Source organism: Mustela putorius, unplaced genomic scaffold (genome assembly GCF_011764305.1).
Source record: "Mustela putorius furo isolate JIRA1106 unplaced genomic scaffold, ASM1176430v1.1 tig00003896_pilon_pilon_pilon, whole genome shotgun sequence".
Classification (NCBI taxonomy): domain Eukaryota; kingdom Metazoa; phylum Chordata; class Mammalia; order Carnivora; family Mustelidae; genus Mustela; species Mustela putorius.
Window position 1 is genome coordinate 13,403,502 of NW_025422045.1, and position 14,546 is coordinate 13,418,047.

General features: G+C 43.6%; 1 pseudogene; it reads right to left on the reverse strand.

Annotated features, from left to right (window-relative positions):
• Positions 1–1,269: 1,269 nt before the first annotated feature.
• Positions 1,270–2,881, reverse strand: LOC101678999 (annotated as a pseudogene).
• Between the last annotated feature and the right edge of the window lie 11,665 nt (positions 2,882–14,546).

The window sequence follows — 14,546 nt, forward strand, 5'->3', positions numbered from 1 at the left end:
GAGAGAAAGAGAGAGAGAGATAGATCATGTGCAAACGGGATGGGCAGAGTAGGAGAGAGAGAGATTCCTAAGCAGGCCCTAATTGGGCACAAAGCCCAATACAGAGCTTGATCCCAGGATCAAGCTGAGATCCAGGATCATCCCTGAGATCATGATCTGCACTGAAATCAAGAGTAGGCCCCTTAACAGACTGAGCCACATAGGAGTCCCTCTCCACTGCACTTCAGAAAAGGGAGGGGCGCCTGGGTGGCTCATTTGGTTGAGCGACTGCCTTCAGCTCAGATCATGATCTTGGAGTCCTGGGATTGAGTCCCACATCAGACTCCCTGCTTGGCAGGGAGTCTGCTTCTCCCGCTGACCTCTCTCCTCTCATGCTCTCTCTCTCTCTCAAATAAATAAATAAAATCATTAAGAAAAATTAAAAAAAAAAAAGATAAGAAAAGGGAGACTGCAGGATTTTCTTCCTGGGTCCACTCTGGTAGCAGAAAGAATAAGGACTGGAGGCCAGGAGACCTGGGGTCTAGTCTCAGCTGTGCCACTATGTAGCAGCAGCCTTGAGCAAGTCACTTACCCATTCCTGAGATTCAGGCTGTTCGTCTGTAAATGTGGGGACTACATTATCTCAGGGATGGCAAGTGGAACACACAGATTTACCTCCATCCTGCCTTCAATGGAGGCTACTGTTCAACCACATCGCTTATTAGAATTTTTTTCTGCAGCATTCTAGGCAGGCCCATCCCATTAAAGTGGATACTCGAGTATCCTACTTATTCTCCTGCAATTTAATAATCCTTACAGACCCCTCTAGCTCCTAAATGGAAGGTTCCAACTTTCCAACTAAGAGATGGCCATTTTTGCGATCTGGTAATAGTTCACTCAATAAAAAGAAAAGGAAAATTTAGGATCATAATTTCATCCCCTACTCCTGCCCAGCCAGGGTCTGAGCAGGATTTTCTTGAGGTCACCCTGTCCTTCCTTCCATGCCAGAGAGTTTGGTATTTGAGCTCACCCTCCATCAGCTAACCCAGCGGGAAAGTCCCAGACTGTAGCTCGCTTTCATCTCAAATAGCCCATACTTAACAGCTTCATATTTGGCAGCAAGGCATCTCTGAGAAAAGGAATGGTCTCAGGTCACTGAAAACCAAGAATCAGGAGCAAAGGTAAGTAATGATTCTATTCGATGCTTACCAAATCTACCCAGATTTACAGTTCTCACTCAAGCAGGAATGCAATCACACAGACAGTACCAGATGGCGACAGCTTCAGAAATCCAGGTGGTTGCAACAGTGTTTTATTGAAAGAAGCAATGAAGTGGTTCACACGGGCCCCCTCCACCCTGAAACCATGCAGGGGCAAATGCTGGGCAAGAATGTGTGTGTGTTTGGGATAGGAGCCCTGGCTGGAGTTCTTTCTCTAAGAGGAAGGAGGGGAGAGGGGAGAAGCAGGTGCCACCATGAGGGAGGTGGGGTATCTCACTGCTCTGGCCTCAGGTGCAGACCTACCCAGAACTGTCAAAGTGGACTGTCTCAGGTACACGTATGTGTTTAAATGTACAGGCCACGATGATGGATTTCTGTAGCTGCTTGGTCTCATAGTCGCATTTGGGGTATTTGGAACCTTTCTTCAGGCGGCAGTCGGTGATGCGCATCTTGGAGCTGCTTTTGTAGCAGTTGGACTGCCCGTTCTTGCAGCGGACATTTTCCTGGGAGCAGATGGACTCGACCTTATGCAGAGGCTCGTGGATAACGTGATCACTGGCTTGCACCGTCCAACCGTCATATTCCGGCACTTCATCATTTCATTGCAGTAGCTGGCAGTGACAGTGGAGGTGTTTGGGTCCATGTGCTGCCGCTGGAACTTCTCGGCCTAAGACTCCTTGGCCAGTGAAGGCTGGACACAGCCAAGCACCAGCAACACCAGGACCAGTGGTGGGAACAGGATGAAGATCCTCTCCTGAGCCATGGTGGTCTCACTCCTCTGGAAGAGCCTAGCCAGGAAAGGGAGAGAGGAGAACAAACATTGCCTCAGAAAGAACCCAAGCTCCTGCCTGTGGCCTCCCTGGCTCACAGTCTCCATTTGGGTCAGTCAGAAAGGTACCCCTTCTCCTGTGCAATTTTTCAAGGAATGAGACGCTCACATACACTCTTGTCTAAGAGCATTTAAGTCCCACTAGCTGGAGAGAGGTGGTCTTCGTCTCTGGGTGGTGACTTGACAGTAAACCAAAATCCTACAGTCCTTTGTTTGAATATTAGAGGTAAAATTTAAAATCCATTTGAGGAGGCACGTGAGTGGCTCAGTCTGTTAAGTGTCTGCCTTGAGCTCAGGTCATGATCAGGTGTCCTGGGAAAGAGCCCCACCTCCAGCCCAGCTCCCTCCTCAATGCAGAGCCTGCTTCTCCCTCGCCCTCTGCTGCTCCCTCTGCTTGTGCTTTCTATCAATCTCTTTCATATAAATAAATAAAATCTTTAAAACACTAAAAAATAAATAAAGTACATTTGAAAAATAAATACATTTGTACCCAGTGCTCAAGGGGCTTAGCAGAAAATCCTTTTGAATAAACCGTGAACTGAACGGCATCCCTGAACTACCACCATGACCTGCAGAATCATGACGGACAGGGACCTGTTGTCCTGCAAGGCAAGGGAAAGAGCCCAGTGCCTAACACCAGCATCACAAAGGGATGCCATAGTATTCCCAAGAGAAATGCTTCCCTCCCCCAGCATCATTGGTTCCCAGCAGCCCACATGCTCCATCCCCATACTGGTCCCGTCCAAGCTTTCTCAGGTGCTAACCTCAGCCACCCTGGTCCCTCCAATCCAACGCATAAATAGAAGGAGTCCCAGAGATCTCCTCTTCAGCCACTGACCTGGATCTCTAGCTTGGTCCCTAGGACAGAGCAGAAGGCCAGTCTCTGTGATCCCGGGATCCCTGAGGAGTGAATCTTATACAGACTACAAAGGGGCTTGGCTTCCAAGGAAAGATAGGTGGGAGGAGCATCTTGGTTTCACTTTAGAGGGAACCAAGGACCTTGTAAAGAAGGGCATTGTAGGGAATCATCTACACCACTCTTTTTTCAGGACTGCTGGGAAGGGTGAATCTTGGCCTCTACAGTACTGATGTCTGAACCCCAGCAATGTCTCTGTCATCTCAGGGGGCCATTTTCACCAAAAAGCGCTTGGAGGTTTGCAAAGGACACGTTAACGTGATCCCTAGAGCAGCAGAGAGGTGGAGGTCTTCTGTCTCTCCAAGAGTCCTGGCATGGTTGGAATTCCAACAACATCTTTTCTGTGGGGAAGAGAGTGGGGCATCCAGGTGCCCCCCAATGGAAGGCTGCAAGGACCTGAGGTCTGGGGATGGGCGTGGGCAGTGGCCGGGCAGGGAGGAGGAGGAGACCTGCGACCTTACCCAGTGCTGGCTACTTCAGCTCTCCTGGATGTGGAAGGTTGGTGTGCGGCAATTCTTGGCCACAGCAACTGCTCCTGGAAGGTCAGAGTGGCAGAGAGGAACTAAAGTCAAACCAAGTCCCCAAGGGATGTCAGCCTGGCTCAGTCACCAGCGCATGGGACTGTTGATCTCATGGTTGCAGGTTTGAGCCCCATCCTGGGATTGGAAATGACCTTTAAAGAAAAAAAAAAAAACCCTCAAATCCCTTTTGGAGAAAAAAGTAGAGAACACCATATTTCTTAGCAGCAGAATTCCCTCTGTCAACTGAGAAAGTAGGAAAAACTGAACAAGAACAAAAGAATTTACTGGGAAGTCTCAGGATTGTGTTTTTTTGGAGCAATGCCTCAAAAGCTCTCTCCTGTTCAGGAAGAGCAGAGTGTTGGGGATAAAGGGTCGGGGACAAGTACCTGACTTGCATCAGGGATCCGAAGGCTCTGACAGACTGGGCCCTGCTGATTTATGCTTGGGTTGATCAATGCATTGGTGTTACCATAACACACAATTTCTGATTTGCATGAATTAATCATCTGTCATCAGAAGGCCACACTGGCAGTTTTATGACCCAGACGCCAGGGGTCCCGTTGCCTTTATACACAACTGCTTATAAAACAATTACTGTGTCTGGCCAGTTCAAAAGGTCTTTCCACCCAGTTCAAAACTTCACTACAAGGGGAAATGGAGCTTCAAGATGGAGTCTGTCATGCCCAGAAATTTTATACAATTTCACACCTCCTAAAAAGAGACCTGTCTCTTCTGGGTGACAATTTCCATTCCTCTGGAATGAGAATAATCATAACTCCCTTCTTGCTCTGGATTTAGATGGTCTCAGTCCAAACTCTGATTTAGCACCTGAGGAGCTGGGCAACTCCCAGAACTGAATTTCTTTCCCTGTTCCTCCGTTTCCCCGACCGTGAAATGGGGATGATGATAAGTACATCTTAGGTTTATTATGAGGACAAAATAAGGTAAGATGGGCAGAAGGCTTGGAGAGGTCCTTGGAAAGCATGATAAATGCTAGCTCTAGTGATGGCTCACATAGGGTGCTATTGACATCCTCCATAAAGAATCTGCGTCAATGACACGGGCCATCTCTGACTTCCTAAGAAAGTAGGGGTGAAGTAAAAACGTCCCAAGGTTTTTTTTTTTTGGGCAAAAATCCTGAACATGATAAAGTAGGCCATTTAGAAGCCCCGAGGAGAGGAAGAAGGGGAAGAGGAGAGAAGAGAGGGACCTTAGTAGAAAGAACAGAATTCTTTAAAGGAAGAATTTTTATTATGTTGCCACATGATATCCAAGAACTCCTTCCGAAGTCAGCATGACTTGCTAACAAGTATGAATTGGAAAGTGCCAGTGGGGTGAGGAGGATGTGGTATGGTGTGAACTTTTACTTTTATGTAATTTGCCTAGCACCCTACCCTTCACCCAGGTTTGGTCTGTCTCTTTGTCCTTACATAGCACGCATATCATCTGGAGTGGTGTTGGGAGGAAAACTTCCCTTAACCACTTAGGTTCATGTCAGAGAGCCTGCAATGTCCCTGATAAAAAAAAGACTGACAGGAAAATAGACAATGTTTACTCGCACGCCTGTGTCGGAGCTCAATGAAGTGGCTCCCTGAACAGCAAGGGATAGGGGTTTCTAGATTAACGTCATAGGGGAAGGAAGGGAGGGAAATAGGATATAAATGGGGTCTTGCTTTTGTGTTTTTGGGGAAGATAAATGAGCTTTTAGGGAACAAGTGGGAAGTAAGACAGTTTGTGATAATGTTTGCTTATGTAGGCATGAGTGGCCTGTTCTCTTCCAGGGTGTAAAACTTCCCCAGTGGAAATCTAGGGCAGTTTCACTCTCAGAAGATTGCCTTTATTCAGGTAAGAGAATCTCTGAGGAACACCTGGTGCCTCAGTTGGTTAGGTGTCCAGCTTTTGATTTCAGTTCAGGTCATGATCTCAGGGTCTTAGGATCCAGCCACCATCAGGCTTCTCCCTGTCACTGGGGAGTCTGCTTACGATTCCCTGTCCCTCTCCCTCTGCCCCTCCTCCCCTACCTCTCAAAGATAAAATAAAATAACCACTTAGAGCTGAGCAGGTGAAAAGTTAGTGACTTCTACATCAACCACTTTTTAAGGGATAGGTACATGTTACCTTGCTCTCTCTCTTCTGCTTGCTTCTGAGCAGGACAGAAGACTGCCCCTTCCTCTTGTTCATTGTGCCATTAATTCATTATCTCCCCACAACTCTCCATCTCCCCATTTCTGGGAACTGTAAGTAACAAATCTTAAGACTTTGATTCTGTATCCATGTCCTGAAATGGTGACCTGGGTTTTGCTCTCCCCAAACTGGTAATTGGAATGCTGAGGGAGTAAGCTGACCACGTGGATGCGTTTTCCCCTCTTCAGCACATCATAATCTTAATTGAATACACTAGCTCTGATTTCTCAACACAGCAACATAGAATTATTTACCCTGCACTTTGGAATGAAGATAAAATAAGGAATTTTCTGGCAAAACAATAAAATAAAACAAAACCTAATAGAGTTTATAACTTCATTAAAGCAGCCCTCCACTAAAAATATTTCTAAGCGTGGATTTCAGATTACAGAGAAAAGCTACTCAATGGAAATATGAAATTCAGGAAGGAATAAAAAAGATGATGACAAATATGTGAACAAATCAAAGATGTCTTGAGTATATAAAGCAATGATATGTTGTTGAGTTAAGAAGATAAAATTAAAATAAACATCAGTAACATAACTTGGAAGTGATGTGAATTGCCAAGTGTTCAGGAGATGACTAAAAGTACTGATTAGACTTGTCTGTGTTTACTATGCATTTGAGAATTTCTAAGGTAAACAATGAAAAGATTTGAATCATAGGGTTTGCATTCCAAGCTAGCAGAAGGAATAAGTAGACTGTGGATCAGTTAGGATAGTCTAGGTTGTGCTGTGGTAACAAACAATCTTAAAATTTCAGCAGTTTAAAGTTTATTACTCATTTACTGCTGTGTGTCTATCCTAGTCCAGCCAATGGTATCTGCCTGCTGTAGTCACTTGGGAAAACAGGCTGACACAGGTTTCATCTTGACACACACTGTCATAATCACAGAGGCAGAGGAAAGACAATATAAGACTGGGATGCCCAGGTGGCTCAGTCGGTTAAGAAACCTGCTCATGACTTTGGTCTCAGGTCATGATCTTGGGTCATGAGATCAAGCCCTGAGTTGGGGTCTGGGATGAGCATGGGGCCTGCTTGAGATTCTCTCTCTCTCTGCCTCCCTCCCACTCACTCTCTCTCTCTCCCTATGTAAATAAATAAAACCATTAAAAAAAAAAAAAAACCAGCACCCCACAGGACGCTCTTAAAATTTCTGCTGAAAGGGGCACATGTCACTTCTATTCACACTTCATTGACCAGAGAAAGCCTCATGTTAACATTTAAATACAAGGGAGAGAGAAATAGGATCTTTCTAGGTGCCTGGAACAAGAGAACTATTTGTGAACAGCTTTAATGGCTGTCGCTGAATGACAGACAAATACACCTATAATCCAAGAGAAGAGAGAAAGGGTAAGAAATAGAAATGCCAGACAAATGAGACACATAGAAAAGGCAAAATAAGATAGTAGATATTCACAGAGGAGAATAAAAGTGAAAAATTACATTATATAAATGGGCTAAATGATCCAGTTAAAGATAAGATTGATTGTGGGGAAAAAATTAACACTCTCTCTTTCTCTTTCTGTCTATGTGCACGTATGCAGAGAGTAGGCACACACACCATGTGTATATTTATATATACATAACATTATTTATATATAAGATATGTATCTATCCTACAATTTTAAAAAATATTTAAGAAGGAAATATTTATTAAATGATGACATGTAATAATCAGGAGATCAATGGAGCATTTGCTGGAGTACTTTCAGAGCACCCTTATTCGAATATATTAAAAAGAAAGTCAGAGACAAAGAAATGGAGTTAACAAGGAGGCTGACAATGAGGGAATGAAGCAAATCTGTGCACTAGTGTGATGTGGGTGACTGGAGAGAAGGTGACTTGAAGGTGTGCACATCTTGAGGAAAGTCAGTACAGCAGAAGATATTGAAAATATAGCACACAGATAGAGCATAGCTCCAGCAAGAGGCTGACATGGATAGAGGAACAGGAGACTTTCTTGTCTGTGAGGATGGTGGAAAGGGGGAGGTGGGTACCAGACAAGGAAAAGGATGCAGCTGAGAAACAGTGAGGTTGACTAAGAATATGAGCAACAGAAGAATGTCCTTTCCAGCAATGGGATTTTCTCCAAGCAGTGAGACTTGAGTCTTGTTTGCCTCAAACCTCTGTTTTAAAACAGGGTTCAGGAGGCACCTGGGTGGCTCAGTGGGTTAAACCTCTGCCTCCGGCTCAGGTCATGGTCTCAGGGTCCTGGGATTGAGCCCCACATCGGGCTCTCTGCTCAGCGGGGAGCCTGCTTCCCCCTGTCTCTCTCTGCCTGCCTCTCTGCCTACTTGTGAACTTTCTCTCTCTGTCAAATAAAAAAAAATCTTTAAAACAGGGTTCTGAGAATGTCTGCATCATCTCTGTTGTCCTCTAGGTCATGAGAACAGTTATCCTGTGTAGAATGAGTCTGTGACCCATTACTGAGAGACCTCATTTCCCATACATCAAATCACAGTTGCAGTATTTATCTTCATTACACAGATTAAAATGTGATATCAATCTCTCAAAATTTTTCTCAAGTAGTTAGACATACAACCCAGTTGTCATTTCTTTAAGCACATACAATGTGATATTCATTTCCATAAACCATTCTTGAGAATTTGACTAGAGCCTGTAGAGTGAGGAGACCATATGTATTAGTTGCAGCTTCATGACTGGTATGTTATGTTCAGGAAAAATTTTTCACCTCTCTGGACCTCAGTTTTTTCATCTATAAAACACACAAGCTGGATGATTGGCAAAGCACTAATAAAAGGGAATTAAATGCATAGGGACTGGAGTGTGTTTGGACGGGGCGGTGGAATCAGTTAACCTTTTTAATTATTCCTGAAACTCCAACTTGGATTTTTCTGGTTGAGTGCAGATGAATACCCAAAAGTCCTGTATTAGGATTTTTAAAAAAAGATTTTTATTTATTTATTTGACAGAGAGAGATCACAAGTAGGCAGAGAGGCAGGCAGAGAGAGAGAGAGAGGAGGAAGCAGGCTCTGTGGAATCAGTTCAGCCCTGCAGGACTCGATCCTGAAACCCTGACTTCATGACCTGAGCCGAAGGTTGCGGCAGGAGAGAGATCAGAACCCACTGACCCAAAAGTCCTGCCCCCCTGTATTAGGATTTTAAAGATCAGTAATATATCAACTTATGTATTTGTTTCCTTATCTGTAAATCAGGAATAATTAAAGTACCTTATTCTAAGATGCTATAGACTGAATGTGTTTCCCACCTGCCACCCCAAATTTGTATATTAAAACCCAAGTCTCAATGAGATGGTATTTAGAAGTGATTCCTTTGAGAGGTGATTATGTCATGAAGGTGGAGCACTAGTGGATAGGATTAGTGTCCTTAAAAGAGAGACCACTGAGAGCTCTTTTAGCCCTCTATCATGTGAAACTGGTTCATAGCTATGAAACCATAAATATGCCCCTGTTGGCCAAAGCCCATCCCTATTTATGCTCATTCCCTTGACTAATAAATGATAATGTCCCTCTTCACTCCCAAAAGTGTCCCAATTCAGACAGTAAATTATATGGTCACTCTATTGAAAACACATAGGAAGCCCTAATAGAATTTTTATATTATTATTATCACTACTGATATTGTTCCTTCAAGAGTCAAAATTAAAAGTTCAGTTTTAATTCTGATTTAGTAGAGGTGACAGTGATTGATGTTTCTGATTGGGAGGGAGGGATAGACTGACAATCTCTAAATTCTATCTTTATTTTTTAAAAAAGATTTTAGTGATTTATTTGACAGAGAGAATAAGCAGGGGGAGTATCGGAGGGAGAGGGAGAAGCCGGTTGACTCCTGGCAGGGAGCCCGAGATGTGGGGCTTGATCCCATGACTCTGGGATTATGAATGACCCAAAGGCAGACAGTTAACTGACTGAGTCACCCAGGTGCCATAACTTCTGTCTTTATAGAGAATCAGAGATCAGCGAAAATGGAATGGGTGTATCAGGAAATCACAGGCAGATCTGGACTTGGACATCACAGTAGGCACACATAGATTTACTCTGGGGTAACCGTAAGAGGGCACTGAGACATCCAAAGCAGAGCCCCCGAGAGAGCCTTGGGATAACCATGTACAACTGAGTATAACTCATAGGGTCGATGATTGGAAACATAGCTGTACCTGAGCCTCCCTGGGGGAAAAATGGGACAGACAAGTTTGTAAATAGGAAGCAAAGGGAGTGAATGAAGGCTGGAGGAAGAGGGGTCTAAACAATGCAGCTTGCCTTGCACCTAAATGTTGCCTTTGGCTACTCCCTTCTGTGTGGTAGACAGTAGAGTGGCCAGAAAGAGGAAGGGGGCAGATCCAGAGCAGGGTGTGTCTTATCTGCAGTCCCCTGTCTTGCCCTATCTCCAAAACTGCCTCTCAAGAGGTCTCGATTCCTGTTAGGTTCCTGGGGGAAGTTGCCTCAAGACAGCTTCAAATCTCCTGGATGTACCCAGGCCTCAGAAAAACGGACCATTGGAGATAGCATTTCAGACCTGGAACTTGGTCAGCCAGCTCCGATGACCAGGGTTACAGCTGAAGAGTGAAATCATTACTGGCTTAAGTTCTCAGTGAACAATGTAGTTTTTGTTTAACATTTCTGAGTGCTTGTTGATAGATCAAGTTTCAGAAAATACTCTCTTCCAGTGAAAAGTGTTTAGACTGGGTGTAGGAGTAAGTCAGGGAGGTCTGGGGTTTGTCCTGACCTTCCACTGACCTTTCAGTCCCTTGAGAGGATGGCCCTTGTAATCAGTTCATCCTGTCCAATGACAAGTCTAAGGAAAGAGAAGATATTGTTCCATATCCAATAGATATGCCTGCTTATTTGCATGTTATCATCTTAGTCTCAGAAACACTTTCTGCTCCTGACTCTATTTCTACTTAACTTCATTTGTGACTTTGTGGAACATCATGTAGTGAGAAAAAGCATGGGCCTGAATTAGAGCCCCAATGCCACAGTATAGTCTACAGCTAACAACATGGTGTTGCTTATGCATTGCTGTACGGCACACTTACTAAACACCAATACTTTCATTATCTCTGATTTTGTGGTTTAGGTGTAAAACATCAGTCTTCAGTAGAGTTGAGTAGAGATAAGGGAAAAATTACAAACACATCCTAAACTTTTGGAGTTCATCATAGTGGTATGGGCAAAACAATTCTCAGACTATGTTAGATGTATTATAAGAGTGAGCAAATGAGCACAAGTGTTAATGTTGTGAAGAGCCAGGTTTCAACCTGGACATGTGTTTACAGAATAGGTGGAGGAAACAAAGGGAAGGAAGAAACTTTTTCCTCCAACCTCTTAGGTTCAGAGACTGGGAATGTACAAGTTAAACTGACAAAAGATAGACTATCAAGAGAAAAAACCTGAGCTATATACACATATACAGCACCAAGAGTGAACCCTAATGGATTCTCTGGACTTGGGGTGGTGTGTCAATGTAGGTCCATCATTTGTAATAAATGTACTGCTCTAATGTAAGATGTTGAGAGAGGGGGAAGGCTGTGCATGGGGGGGCATGGGGACACAGGGTATATGAGAATTCTGCTTTCTGCTCATTTTTTTCTGTGGATCTAAAACTGTCCCCCAAAATGATGTGTACTTAGAAGGAAAAATTTAAAAGAGATGCTGATTTCTTCAAAAATTTCAAAGACCTTGACTTATTTCACTCAGCATCATCTCTTCCAGTCCTGTCTATGTTGATAGAAAAGTTGGATATTCATCCTTTCTGATGGAGGCATAATACTCCATTGTATATGTGAAGCAGAGAGATCAATTATCATATGGTTTCACTTACTTATGGAGCATAAGGAATAACACGGAGGGCATTGGGAGATGGAGAGGAGAAGTGAGTTGGGGGAAATCAGAGGGGGAGACAAACCATGAGAGACTATGTACTCTGAGAAACAATCTGAGGGTTTTGGATGGGATAGAGGTGGGGTGTTAGGTCAGCCTGTTGGTGGGTATTATGGAGGACATGTATTGCATGGAACACTGGGTGTGGTGCATAAACAAAATTTTGGAACACTGAAAAAAAATTAAAAATAAAAGAATGTTAATGCTAAAAAAATATTTCAAGGACCTAAGATACAGAGACTGTGGAAATATTATAGATTAAAGGTGGCTAAAGATACATGGCAACTAACTGTGACACCTCACACTGGCCTTGACCCCGAACTAGGGGAAGCACACAGCTGAGAGAGCATAATGTGATGCAGGAACGGCTTTTGCATGCATAACCTCCAAGTCTGTACTTCCAGGCCCCCCACATGACAGGCACAAGCGCTGTCCTAAACAATCCCTACTGCTCAAATGCACACGAGAGGGAGGTGGAGATGAGTGACCCTGGAGATTTAAAGCCATTGCTCTACACAGGAGGACCTAGAGTGGGGCAGGTAAAGTTTCAGGATTTGCCATAAGATGAAAAATGAGAAGACAACCTAGATATTAATCAAGAATATGTGGACAGACCCTGTGATTGATCAGAATCAATGAAACTCTCTTGAGAACAAGCTTTCAGGCTCTTGGACAGGCTGCACACAGTGTCCACATGCCCAGAGAGGATAAGCTGTGTGCACTAAGTGTGGACAGACTGACCAGACCACAATAAATGATGTTGATAAAGAAGGGAATTATGCTTCTGAGAATGAATGGAATAATCAGACAGAAGATCTTTATTCCATCAGTGGTCTTTCATGATCGTTGATATGTTGGAACCCTGATTCTTTCAAAGACCAGCCCATGTATTCCACTTTTCTTGGTAGGAAGAAAACTGTATAGAGAGATCCAATGGATGGAGAGTCCACATTTTTCTTTCATAGTTCAGTGGCGCATCTCCCACCCTTCTCTGCCACTCTGTCATAATGGTTCTAAATCTCTGTTTGTATTTGAATGCAGTTAATTTTTGTCTTTTCTCAGTATTGACGGTAAGTCAACATCTGTATGGAATTTGTCATTACTTAACATAGTTTGTTGTTGCCACCACTGCTGTCATTTCAATGTCTGTTGCTCTTACTTCCTGCTGCCAATGGTGGCGCTCTTTGAATGGCTTCTCCAGGGAAAGCATCACTCATCTCCTCTCTGTCTAGTACTGAGGCTCATTACATCCTTCTGTCTGAGGGGACCTCAGAACCCCTCAGACGTGTCACCTCACTCTCAGATGTGGAGAGAGCTGTTGACCTGGGATTTGACTGCTTGATCTTGTATAACTCCCTGGGGTGAGCTTATCTAAATTTCTTTCAAATGAGAGTCTACAGTCAATGTCGTCTCATCCTTTAGGAAATCTATGCTTTCTTGGGGTACATGGGTGGCTCAGTGAAGCCCTCAGTGCTTGATTTCAGCTCATGTCATGGTCTGAGGGTCATGGGATTGAGCTCCATGTTGGGTTCCATGTTCAGTTAGAATCTGCTTGAGATTCTCTCTCCCTCTGCCTCTGTTCCACCCCATTCCCCTGTTCCCACTCACTCTCTCTAAAATTAATAAATAAAATCTTAAAAAAATAAAAAGAAATCTAGGCTTTCCTTTTCCCATTTTCCTGAGGCCATGCCATCTCTATGACAAGAAATCCAGGAGCTGCTGACTTCAACCGGATTCCTTCTATTAGGTATTTTATTTCTTCTCTTTAGCCTTGTCACCACCATCTCATATCCCTGCACCTCTCCCGGACCATACCAACCTCTTTAGGGTGAAAGAAGATGCCAAGTTTTGCCTGCTACAGGGCTTTTGCTCTTGTTATTTTTTCCTGCCTGAAATGTTCTTTTATATTATTGTGTCCTCATTTGACAGGTTTCACTTTAAATATCCCTTCATTGGAGTTCTACCCTGACCACAGTATCTGTGGTCCTTGTCTTAGTCTGTTCAGAATACTGTAGCAAGCCCATATACTAGATGGCTTATAAAGAACAAACATCTCTTTCTAACAGTTTAGGGGACTGGAAAGCCCAACGTCAAGGCACCAGAAGATTTGTTGTGTGCTGAGAATGCCACCATTTATAGATTGTTTATAGATGGCTACCTTTTTGCTGTGTCTTCATATGATCACAGGGCAGGGAGTTCTTCTGGGCCCCATTCCTGTGGGCTACACCCTCATGACCTAGTCACCTCTCAAGTGCTTGATCTCCTAATACCATCACATGTGGGATTTAACCTTTCAAACATTCTGTCTGTAGCAATTCTGTTTTTCTACCCACCAGTTCCTCTATTTGATTTATTAGTCTAATTAATCTTTAATTAGTTAGTGGTCAATTAATCTTTACCAAAGCAAGTAAGACTATCCAAAGGCAAAAAGACAGTCCCTTCAACAAATCTTTGGGAATACTGGACAGCTACATAACAAAAAATGAAACTGGACCACTTTCTTTTACCAAACAAAAACAAACTCTAAATGGATTAAGGACCTAAATGTGAGACCTGAAACCATAAAAATACTAGGAGTGAGCACAGGCAGTAATTTCTCTGACATCATCTACAGCAACAAATTTCTAGATATGTCTCCTGAGATGAAGTAAAGGCAAAAATAAACCACTGGGACTACATCAAAAGAAAAAGGTTCTGCGCAATGAAGGAAACCATCAATAAAACTAAATGGCAACTGGGACACTTGGGTGGGTCAGTCAGTTAAGCATCTGCCTTCAGCTCAGGTCATGATCCCAGGATCCAGGGATTGGACACTCATCATGCTCCCTGCTTAGTCGGGATACTGCTTCTCCCTCTGCTTCTGCCTCTGCCTCTCTCTTTCTCTGTCTCTCATAATTGAATAAATAAAATCTTTTTAGAAAAGATTTTATTTAGTCATTGGACAGAGAGATAGCACAAGTAGGCAGAGTGGTAGGAAGAAGGAGAGAGAGAAGCAAGCTCTTCACTGAGCAGGGACCCCGATGTGGGGTTCAA